Genomic DNA, 12,471 nt, shown 5'->3' on the forward strand with positions numbered 1-12,471 from the left:
TACGCAAGTTCTTTGTGCTACTCTATGCAATACTGAAGAGTGTTGTATAGGTTGTAGGACCACCCTTAAGGGTTAATAAACTCTGTCTTTGTATTTGCAGTTTCCGTGCCAACTTCCTTCTAGTTTCCGTTACAGGAGAGCGAACCTTGTATTCTGCGGGCCTAGCTGGGGCCTGTACTCATCAATTGGCGCCCGTCACGTGGGGCTCATCGGCGACTCGGATGCTCGAAGGATTGGTCGTGACGAAGGTGAGGAATTTGGCCGGGGATGTGATCACTGCCAGTGGCGTTTTAGTCCTGGCATCCCGAGGTTTCTTCCTTTCCTTCCGAACTGACCTTCTGGGTGGCGCCGGTCCTCGACTGAGACCTCTTCTGTCGGTTTGCCGCGACAGCCGTTTGGGCGAATTTTGGAACTTGGCAGTTGGAATCTGGACACTCTTGATTGGTAAGAACCGTTGTACGGTACTTGCTCCGAGTTTTGAAGCCTGGGTTGGCTATTTGAGTTTGATTTGTGATGACCGGTCATATTTTGTATTAATTACTGTGAGAATATATGCGTTGCAACACATATAGGCAGGTAATGTGGAGATATTTCTCCGGAGTTGTGTAAATCTGAACGGCGCAAAGTTTAAGTGCCATTTTTGATAATACTGCATATTTTGCATTATTTTTGAGCATGCCTGCTTTTAGCGCACTCCGTAAGTGGTGCTGCTGTTTTGGAAACCGGTTAAATCTCGAGGTATCTGCTCCAGCCCCCCCAGAGGGGACTCCTAATAGGGATATGTATGTGAAGCATGGTCTTTCCTCTATACTGTACAGCACAGTGTGGAGGAAATACACCAAAAAGGATCCTGAGTTACGATGGCCTTTGTATGGATCGTTTGATATGCGTAAGATTGAGTATGTGGAACAGTGTATGTGTAAACGGCGTGCTCGGCAAGACATGTTTGAATGTGTACGGTTATGGGTAAAGGAAGTGCGTGAGCGAGAGAAACGTGAGAAAGCTCTGTTTGATAAAGAGCAACGGAAAAATGATCATGTGAGAGCGCAGGAAGCGAAGCGTCGGGAGGAAAGAGAACTGGCGGAGAGACAAGAGAAAGAGCGTAGGCTGCAAGTCTCGGGTCAATATGCTGTCCGCCAGCCACTTTATCCTGTCCTTACTAATCTTGAAGATGATTTTTATTTATTAGATCGCTCTCCGCCCCCTTATGTTGGTGCGTCTGCCCCGAGGTCACAGGATTCTGGATCGGTTTCGGATAAGGTAGACACGCGGTCCATGTTATCAATTGAGCGTATGGGTGAGCTTCGGAAGATTTCTCTGCGTGTACTTAAAGGCAAGCTATCTCTTGCTGAATTGTTGGAATCTTTGGAAAGTTGGCAGGATAGAGAGAAGCTGTATTTTGCGGCCACTTTTTCTGATGAAGTGATTACTGCCTTTCGGAAATATTCTGATGTTTTCGAGCCTGATGCTGTAGTTTCAGATGCTAAAGCATTACGTAACGGTGTTTTTTCTCCCTCTAAGGTACCCGATGCGGTCCGACGGCTGTTTGCATTGCGGGACGCGGCGTTTGAACTTAAAGAGAGAGCGCGCCTGCAGGCAGGGGAGAAGGAGCAATCGGATTCACGTACCGGCGGCGACCAATCATCTACCTCCCACTCAGATAAGAGCGAACTAGTGCATGCTAAACCGATGCGAGAGGCGGCACCTTTGTATGTTCCTCCTAAAGGAGCAGGAAATAGTTCAGATATATCTTCCCCCGATGCAAGGGGATATTTTGTGTATAATTGGGTTTATACTCCCTGGCACAGGGCTGATGTTATGGCATTAAAGAATGCATTGCCTGACCCCCGCAAGAATCCAGCGGCCTTTTACGAAGAGGTCGAAGGGGCCTTGAATTCTTGTACTATGACTTTAGCAGATATAGATTTGTTCTTTGGGCTTATTTTACCACTGGATATGTGCGATCTGTGCGGAAGGTGGATGATCAAGCCGCTTTTAAGGCCAAATGGTCTGAGATTGAGGATGTGGATAGGGAGAGAAAACCCGCGCAAAAACCACCCCAGCTTATTTTAGATCTTCCTGCTGCTATCCTGACTAAATTGAAAACAATTATCCCCCCTAAAAAGATTGACTGGAAGATGTTAGCCTCATGTAAACAGAAGGTTGATGAATCAGTTTCAGACTTCTTTACACGCTTTGAGGAGACATTTCATGATTTCAGTGGTCAGTCACTTACGGATGATACGGGTCGACATCTTTTTGTCGATAAATATGTGGCGAATTTATTACCGGGAATAGCAGCTCGTTTAAAAGCGAGTGAAAGTTCTTGGTCCACTTCGTCTCCGGCATCCCTCCTGACTATGGCTCAGTATTATGAGCGTCAGGAACAAGAAGAGAAGGGGAATGAGGAGAAGAAATCGAAAGATTTGAAAACTAAGGTGATGTTAGCACAAGTGTATGGTCCGCCTCGTCGGGGTGTCGAAAGAGGTAGAGGAGGCTTCTATGGTCCCCCTTCTGGTCGGTCAGATGTTAATAGAAATCAATGTGCGTATTGTAAACAGTCGGGTCATTGGGCTAGAGATTGTCCGGTATTATATGCATCTCGTCAGGGACGTGGTCAGGGACCACCGAGAGGTAGAGGGGGCTTTTCGAATTTCAGAGGGAATTCCAATGATCGTGCTCGCTTTGAGCCTAACGTGCAGCAACGAGATAGACCTAATGTGTTTGATCGGCAACACCAGTATCAGATGTCTGGGAATGACCGCCCTGGGTACCATGATTCGCAGCATGCATAGGATTGCGTTGGATGGGGGTTGGAATCAGTTGAAGTACCGGTTGATCAGAAGGGTCCTTATGTTTCAGCAAATGTTTTGGGTTCTACTGTTCGGTTCCTAGTTGATACAGGAGCTACTCGCAGTGCACTGTCCAAACAATTGGTTCCGAGGGCTCCCCCATCTGGCTTAATGGTTACATCGGTAGGGTTTGATGGTACACTCTCTCAAAGCCCTCTATCCCGACCCCTTGCATTTCATGTTGACCACTTTTCTGCACCCTGTCCGTTTTTGCTTGCTCCGAACACGCCCGATAACATTATGGGTCTTGATATGCTTAAGCACTTCAGAGCTACGATCCGCTGCTCCCCTACTGGAGTACGTGTGATATTAAACGATAATCACCCCCTGACAGACCGGATGTGTGTGGTTACGGAGGATACTGCATTAGCTTCCCTCCCTCATTCTTTGTGGGCCACTTCGGATACTGATGTGGGACAGATGGTGATTCCGCCTGTACACATTAGTGTCCAGGAGGGTGCGGTGTTACCATGCCTCCCTCAGTATCGTATTTCCCAGGAGGGGGAGGAGGCACTCATACAGATTGTGCAGGATTTGATTAAGGTGGGAGTAGTGGAGGAAGTCCCCTATAATGTCTGCAACAGTCCTATTTTACCCATTTTGAAGAAAGATACCGATACCAGGGTTTATCGTTTTATCATTGACTTAAGGGAAGTGAATAAGATAGTGATACCTCAGTATCCAGTGGTTTCTGATATCACGACGTTACTCACTCTGGTCCCGCCAACGGCAACCACATTTTCAGTTATTGATTTGAAAAATGCTTTCTTTTCGATTCCTATTCACCCTGATAGCCGATACCTTTTCGGTTTTACTTTGAATAATAGGTCTTATAGATTTTGTAGAGTCCCTCAGGGTTATACAGAGAGCCCTAGTATTTACAGTCAAGCATTGAAAAGACAATTGGATTCCTTTGTTCTGCATGATGGTGTCGCCCTTATACAATATGTCGATGACATCTTGTTGGCGGCCGACACTCCTGAGCTGTGTGAGAAGTGTACGTTATCCTTGCTTTCCTTTTTGACATCTCACAATCACAAAGTGTCGAGGAAGAAATTGCAATTCTGTAGACCAAAGGTGACTTATTTGGGTCACCTTTTGTCTAAGGAGGGGCGTGCACTCACACCAGACCGTATTCAAGCAATTTTGGACACGCCAGTACCTTCCACACAGAAGGATGTGCGTGCATTTTTGGGTCTTGCTTCTTTCTGTAGGCAATGGATATTGGGGTTTTCACACATAGCTAAGCCATTGTTAGCACTCTTGACAAAAGACACTCCGATTCCCCTTCCCTGGTCAAATGAGTGTGAAATTGCTTTCCAGCAATTACGACAAGCCCTTTGTTCAGCACCAGTGTTAGGTACCCCTGATTATACGAAGCTCTTTTCACTGTACGTGCATGAGAAAGATGGATGTGCATTATCAGTTTTAGTGCAGATGCACGGCGACAAGCAGCGCCCTTGTGCATATTTTTCGGCTGTACTTGATCCTGTTGCCCGAGCATTACCAGGATGTTTTCGCTCGGTTGCGGCGACAGCTGTGTCAATACGCCAAAGCGAGCGAATTGTGTTATCTCACAAACTGTTGGTATTAGTTCCCCATGCTGTGGATGCCCTGCTTAATCAGACAAAGACGCAGCATTTGACCAGTGCTCGTTTAACGGGATACGAGTTGACGCTTTTGGCTCCTCATATTACGTTAAAGAGGTGTGCAACGTTAAATCCAGCCACCTTGATGCCGTTTCCAGAAACTCAGTCTGAAGCGCGAAAAGCACATGATTGTATTCTTGTGACTGAGGAACAGACAAAGGGTCGTATTGATCTCCAGGATACGCCCTTTACAGATGTAGATGGAGAACTGTGGGTGGACGGATCATGCCTGAAGCTACCAGATGGTACGACTTCAGCAGCGTATGCAATTACCACATTGCAAACAATCGTGGAGACAGCACGCATACCGCAGAAATCAGCTCAAGCAGCGGAACTGATAGCATTAACACGAGCATGTGAGCTCAGTACAGGATTGTGTGTGAATGTTTATACAGATAGCCGCTATGCCTTCGGAGTAGCACACGATTTTGGCCTACTCTGGAAGGAGAGATGGTTTCTAACGTCACATGGAGCACAGATAATGTATGAGAGTTAGTTCACAACCTTTTGACTGCATTAACATATCCAAAGAAGATTGCTATAGTTAAATGTAGTGCCCATAAAAAGGTGGTTGATAAAGTTTGAGAAGGGAATGCTTTAGCAGACCGGGTGGCACGAGAGACTGCGATGCAGCCTGCCGCTACTGCAATGTATGTTGTGAAGTCACAGGCAGAAAGATGGCACGATGCTAGGAGAGAAGTGCTGGAGATACAGAGAACCGCTTCCGATAAGGAACGGGAACAGTGGTCCAATGATGGAGAATTAGATGACGAAGGGTGTTGGAGAAGTAAGCAGATGGATAAATGGAAGTTACCCTCAGCTTTCGTACAACCTATGGTTCAGATGGCACATGGACTAGCGCATGTCGGAGCTTCCGCAATTGTTAAATTACTCACACGAGTTTGGGAGCATCCGGAGATCGCTAGTACGGCAAAGAGGGTAGTGCAGACCTGCATGATTTGCCTGAGGTACAACCCAGGAAAGGGTACACGAACTCCAGCAGGAGGATTTGCAACACCTACTGCACCCTTTGAGGTTTTGCAGATGGATTACATTCAGCTTGAGCGCTGTAACAATCTGAAGTATGTTCTAGTAGTGGTTTGTGCCTTCAGTAAATGGGTTGAGGCATACCCTACGAAAGACAATACTGCAATGACTACAGCTAAGATGCTATTGAAGGAGTTCTTCCCTCGATATGGTGTTTGTAGATTGTTGTGGAGTGATAACGGACCTCATTTTATAGCAGACGTTATCAAGTATGTCCTGAAAGGCCTAGGCATTACCCAGAAATTTCATGCAGTATTTCACCCTCAGTCTGCGGGATTGGTTGAGAAATATAACGGTACTTTGAAGCTTAAGATTGCTAAGATCCAAGCTTCGACTTCTTTGACTTGGCCAGATGCTTTGCCGTTGGCATTGTTGTCAATTAGATCGATACCGCATTCTCGGACCGGTCTCACGCCTTACGAGATCGTGTTTGGACGCCCAATGAATATTTGGGGTCGACCGAAACCGAAGTTAGTGTACGATGTACCTTGTGTAATGATGAACGATTATCTGGCACAGTTAACTGATAATTTGGTTTCTATTCATCAACAGGTTCGAGAAGCGCTCCCTGATCGGTCCACAGGTGAAGGACATGGTCTCTGGCCTGGAGACCATGTCATGATTAAGGCATTTGAGAGGACGAACAGTCTGGAGCCGAGATGGGTTGGTCCTGAGCAAGTCTTGCTCGCAACGAGGACAGCCGTGCGAGTTTCCAATCGGAAGAACTGGATCCACTCTTTGCACTGTCGTAAAGTGCCGCCTGGATTAGTGGAGCCTGCTGTGTTGACCGACCATCGAGAAGTCCTGACTGCAGAGAGAGGCCGTGCTGTGGAACCGAACGACACTGAGGAGCTCTTCCCGGACCAAGCGATTCCTGGAGGAGGAAGATATCATCTCAGACCAAGGAAGTGATTTTTTTTTTGTATTCAGAGACGTTGTCAGAACGGCCCTTAGGTTAGTGAAACGGAGAGCCAATGAGGCAAGGGGGGGGATCAGCCCTGCATTAGTGTAGTGACACCCATCTTGGCCCGCTGGTGAAGAAATCAACGGCTGCCTAAGGGGAAGAGTTCTGACAACCTTTTTAGTTTCAGGAAGATATTGACTTTTTACTACAAGATGGAAAAGAAGAAGATTCTTTGTGCGACAAGCTTTATTATCATTGTAGCTATTGTTGGTATAACCACATGGTTTGTTGAGGATGTGACTCCTGCCCGTGAGTTGCTTGTTTTGACCACTCCAGTGCCTGAGGAGCACTACTTTTATACCCTTCCGTATCAAGAATTGAAGCATCGTCAGTCTTATTTGAATAATACTTTCATCCAGATGTTGCATCATACTCATGTTGCTACAAATGCTACGAACTGTTGGATATGTGGTATGATGCCAGCTCATCAGAAGAAAGGAGGAACGCCGTTCATACCTCTTCCTTTCTCTCATAATGGCTCTTGTAGAGCATGGTACACTTTGCTTTTTGCCACACGGAAACCTACAGTGGGACGATTACTTTTCAGACTCAATAGGGAATGTCATCAAGATAAAGATGGCTATCCACAAGCGAATGGGACAATATGGGAATGGGAAGAATATCGACCAGACAATGAATCGATCCCCTACATCTTCACGAACACCAGAGACACTGCTGGGAATGAACAATTTGTGATTCAAGTGGCACAAGCTCAAGCGGACCTGTGTGTCCAGAGTGTGGGTTATATTCCTGTTGGTGTTAGCGACTGCATTATTGTATTGAACATAGACGGGTTAAATAATAGTACTTTCTTAGCCTCCCATAACACTTACTTCGTATGTGGGAATAAGGGCTATTATCGTTTACCAGCCGGCTGGTCCGGAGTATGCTATGTAGCATTTTTATTACCCCCTGTATTCTTAGCACCTGCATCCTATCATAAAGATTTGAAGTTATTGAACAATGTAACTGTAAATAGGTATAAACGTACTCTATCTATTGATGATGTTGATCAAACTGATACTAGCTTACAGCAGTATGTTGATTTTAACTTAGGATTGTTTTTCTTTGTTGGAGCTGCCCTAAATAGTAGGAAGGTTCGAAGGTTAACAAGAGTTGTAGAGGCTGTGACGAATCAGACCGCTGCTGCTCTTGGGAATCTTATGGAAGAATTACAAATTACCAGAATTGTTGCATTACAGAATCGTATGGTATTAGATGTTATGTTAGCTGACCGAGGTGGAGCATGTAAAATTATCGGAAGTAGTTGTTGTGTGTTCATTCCTGACCATACGCCATCAGTTTATAACGCTATTAATAAATTGCATAAAATCGCAGCTGGCACTTGGACCTTTTCTGGATGGTTTTGGGCATTGATCACTACATGGGGATGGAAGGTTTTAACTGGTCTCTGCATTATTGTAGCAGTTCTGTTTTCCTGTTGCATCTGTGTCCAGTGTGGTCCTTTACTCTGTTCTCTATGTGTGTCATTCTGTATTCCTGATAAGAAAGCTATTGCCAATGTCACTTATCAGAAACATTTAACCAAAGAGGTGGAAGAGATGATGAAAATTGATATATATGATGATTATCCTAATAAGCCGAATGTCTTCAGTAAATGCTGAAAGGGTTGTCTGTTGAAAATTAAAACAGCGATATGATTAAGCATTCACTAAAGACATGAATTTCCCTCCCTTAGAACATGTTTCTTGTCTTATGTTGACTAATGCCTGGACTCCATTTTGTAATGTCATGTCTCCACGTGCTTTGCACGAGAAGAGTCCTTCCTTTTCGCTAGTTGCTCTTGTAATCTGCCTAGTAACAGTCTATAAATAGCTCCTTTGTCCGTCTGGCGCATGCCCAGACTTGACCACATCTGTTATCAGTTAGTCCTTGTTTGACCATGTTTTCGCGAGCTCAGGAGATCGTTAACTCCGCCCACATATTGATTTTGTATCGAAAATGTCCATAAAAGGTAATGCATTTTGCCTCATGTTGTATCCACCCACTTATGAGCCCCTCTGTTGTGTATAAAAGGGGACCGTGTACGCAAGTTCTTTGTGCTACTCTATGCAATACTGAAGAGTGTTGTATAGGTTGTAGGACCACCCTTAAGGGTTAATAAACTCTGTCTTTGTATTTGCAGTTTCCGTGCCAACTTCCTTCTAGTTTCCGTTACAGGAGAGCGAACCCTTGTATTCTGCGGGCCTAGCTGGGGCCTGTACTCATCACATGGGGATGGAAAGTATTGACTTTCATTGGAATGATTTTGGCCATTATCTTCTTGTGTTGCCTCTGTCTACAATGTGGTCCTGCTATCTGCGGCCTTTGTGCCACCATGTGTGTTCCAAGGCCTGTCTTACAGAAAGCAGAAAATATGAAAATGATGTTACAGCAGCAGCTTGACGACCTCATGGCTATTGACATTGACTCAGATTAACATGAGTCTATGTGTTTTGCCTGCGTAATGGCAAAAGGAGGGTCTGAGGTAATTTAGTTTCGACTCCATTTTGTATTCCGTCGCCATTTTATGTTGCCCTCACTCAGGCAGCTCGGCGAACGAAGTGTTTCTGCCCTTTGTACTGCTACGTGTCAAATAACCCCCCTTCCTTGTTGTGAAGCCAATTCCAGGAACTAGCCAGACTGACTAATCCTTGTCTAGACTGACTAATCCTTGTCCCAACTATCTGTTGGCCATCGGTATTCTTTCTCTGCATTATCTTATTTTGCAAGTCGTCCTTTGAAGCACACAAACACGTTCTGCCATTACTGATTGACCTATAGGTGTTGTCATTGACTTATGGGGTTGGGCAAGAACACGACTCAAGGGGGATGTTCTGGTTACATGGTGCCTTGTTTTGAATGTTTTCCTATTGGCTAATATTTGGTGCATGGGGAGTGTTTTTCTTTGGGTGTATAAGGTTATAAAAGACTGTGAGCCACGGAGTAAAGTGGCAGTCTCCTGAGAACCTACCACTGATGTACTTCTAGGATAACTGTGCGTAGCTGCAGCTAAAAAATTTGGTTTTCTACGCTAACAGAGTATTCCGTGTCTCTGTACAACAAGGCAGGTGAACTCGGAGATTTCAGGCGTGCCCTGCGCCGCCAGGCCCTTAAAGGCCTGGTTCTTCACTGTGTTCTTTTGTCAACTTCACGCTACTCGGCAAGCACCATTTTATATCCTGTGATAATTAACACCCTCATCTTCGCTGATAAATTTTGGGTATTGCCATGCAACTAACAAGCTTGGCTTTAATCAAAGAAGAAGAAGCTTTGGTTGTGTTTCCTGGTTGGCAAAACACATGGTGAGTTGGAACACAACTGCTAGCATGACATCCAGTCAAATCGAACTGAGGGCAAATCAGCAGTGTAAGAGTAACTGTTCACAAACAGAGAAATGGCCTCAAAGTCTTCTGGAGCCCGCGGCTCGCAGATCACCGGTGTGATTCATAACCAGTAACTGGGGGCTTGACCTAAGCTACGATATTCAGCAAAGACAGAGCTCCTTGGAGCTCTTGTAGCCTGGTTGGGCATAACAGCTGTCTGCAGGGTCAAACTAGAGACAAATACTGTTGTTGGGTCCTCCCTATATTTGGAAAAGTTCAAGGGCGATCTTACAAATCTTGCTGCAGTGACAGGGGGATACCATTTACAGTTAAGGGTCCAGTGTGCAGTGATGCACCAACAAAGAAGGAATCCAGTAGCTGTCGAATCCTGATCACTCTAGGGCGCAAATGACAGGAGGGATTCTATGGCCCAAATGTGCCTCTTACTCCCAGGGCCCCATTTAGGATGTTGAAGTAAAGGTCTGCGAGGCATCTTGCGCTCTATGAGAGCCTCCTCCCACAGCAGTATCTCGGTCTCTGTCTCCACTCAGTCGTGTACTTGAGCCAGAAAATCAAGCCCAGTGTCAGACTTCTCATGCCACCCCACCCTCTTGCAGAATGACCACTAGATCTTACAACCATTGACTAGAAAAGGCAAGCACATATATGAATGACTGGCTGAGAACTTCAGCTGAGGTCCCACCTTTAGTTAGTGAAATGTTCTTTGATGCTAAAAGGTGATGTCATCACCACGCTCGGCACTGCTATCCAGTGGGTGATAAGCAACCAGTCCATTCTTTCCTGTCCATGCTCAGTTCTAGGTTAGCCTCTTATTTCTTGTATTAGTTGTGAATACATGGCCTCAACTAATTGTATGACCTGTCCAGACTGCATAGGCCTTCCACTGGCACCAACAGGCATCCCCAACGTACACCCCCTCAGTCCTGCCCAGTATAGGGAAATGGGTGAGGCAGACATCACGGCCACCTCAGCCTGCCATTCCATTGGGAATTTGAAGCCATCAGCACCAGATGAGTAAGCACCTTTCATAGCCCCTTACAAATTCAAACATTTGTTTTGCAGTTCTTAAGTCGATTCCCAAACTTTGACATTACCTATTAATAATTTTTAAAAATCCTGCTCCTTCATTATGACCTTGAGACCCCTCCTCCCACCCTGCACTGCGCCACAAGATTTCTGTGCCCTTATGTCACAACTTGGCACATGACAGCTGTAAAGGAGCCATTCAAGACACCAGGGGTCGCAATACATAAAGTCCCCCGGGGCTCAACGGGCATTTGTGCATGCTTTGTGCGCCCCCGGGGTCTGGTATTACAGAAGGGGCTGCAGACATGTGTGCGGCCCCTTCTGTAATACCAATAGCGCTGGTGCTTTATGTCTGCAAGGGGGCGCTCCCTCCTTTGCACGGGGGCATGCCCCACTCAAATGAGGGACTCCCTTTCCCTCGTCCCCGTGCCATATTACCAATGCAGGCACAGAGGCAAAAACGCCCTATGGAGGTGCACTGACAGTGCGCTACCTAAAAGGTGGCGCACTGTCAGTGCACCCCATGATGGCAGCCCTCTGGCAGGGGAAAAGGGGGTCCTATGGATCCCCCAGTCATCCCCTTGCAGGCGGGTGCAGGCACTGACTGCACCTACCTGCAAGGGGATCTCCAATCCCCTTCAAAAGTGCAGGCAGGTTGCCGCCTGCACTGTGAAAACACGGAGCGGCTGTAAAGCAGGCGCTCAGTTTTTCACCTGAATGCGCTGCCCCCAGGGCAGCGTGAGTTCGCGGCTGCCCTGGGGGCAGCACATTAATAGCAATAGGGTGCATTTTTAAAGGTGCACCCGGAACAAACAATGAAAATGCTCTTTATGTGTAATGTGGCCCCAGTTTTCTAGCTTTTCTACAGTACCATATTTCCCACTCTTTTTAATGTGTCTAAAATATAAAAATAATTGTATTATCTTCAATTAGATGCACCTTTCACCCCAGTTCATTTGAAGTATCACTGATGCTGAATTCTGACTGTGGAATCTGTCAACAATTGTTCCACAGAGGATAGGAGTGTTTTTAAAGGGGAGTTCGAGTTTCCCTCGTATTGGTTACAAGTGCCCACTCCCTCCTAAGCACCACCACCACTAATAAAGATTTTTTAAGAGACACCTGTATCACTTTCTCTATTTTAACAACCTTTAAACAAAAGAAGCCAACTCTGCTTTGGTTCTCGCGGTTCTGATTGTCTTGGTTCTTTGCGGCACGCATGGGTGCAGGGGATATCGATTGCCAGCGAGTAGGTGATTGATGGGTCCTGGAAAGACACCTGGACAGACAGCCTGCAAAAAAGTGTTCTACTTTTTAAAAAACAGAATCGATTTTTGATGAATAAAGAAAATGATCTTGAGGGACACAAACACCAAAGCCTCAGCCAAGGGATGCTGTATCCTCTTTGCACTTACAAAGTATTGAAAACAAATCAGAGCAAGCTAAGGCCTTGACTTGGATCATGTTACACACTTCTACCCTAGGTCATAACAGGAACCCACACTCTTCCATCTAAGCACACCCATGGATTAGTGCGCTGTCGGAAAATTGTGCTTCAGCACCTGGAGATAGATAGATAGATAGAC

This window comes from Triturus cristatus, chromosome 11, assembly GCF_964204655.1.
Source record: "Triturus cristatus chromosome 11, aTriCri1.1, whole genome shotgun sequence".
NCBI classification, from domain to species: Eukaryota; Metazoa; Chordata; class Amphibia; order Caudata; family Salamandridae; genus Triturus; species Triturus cristatus.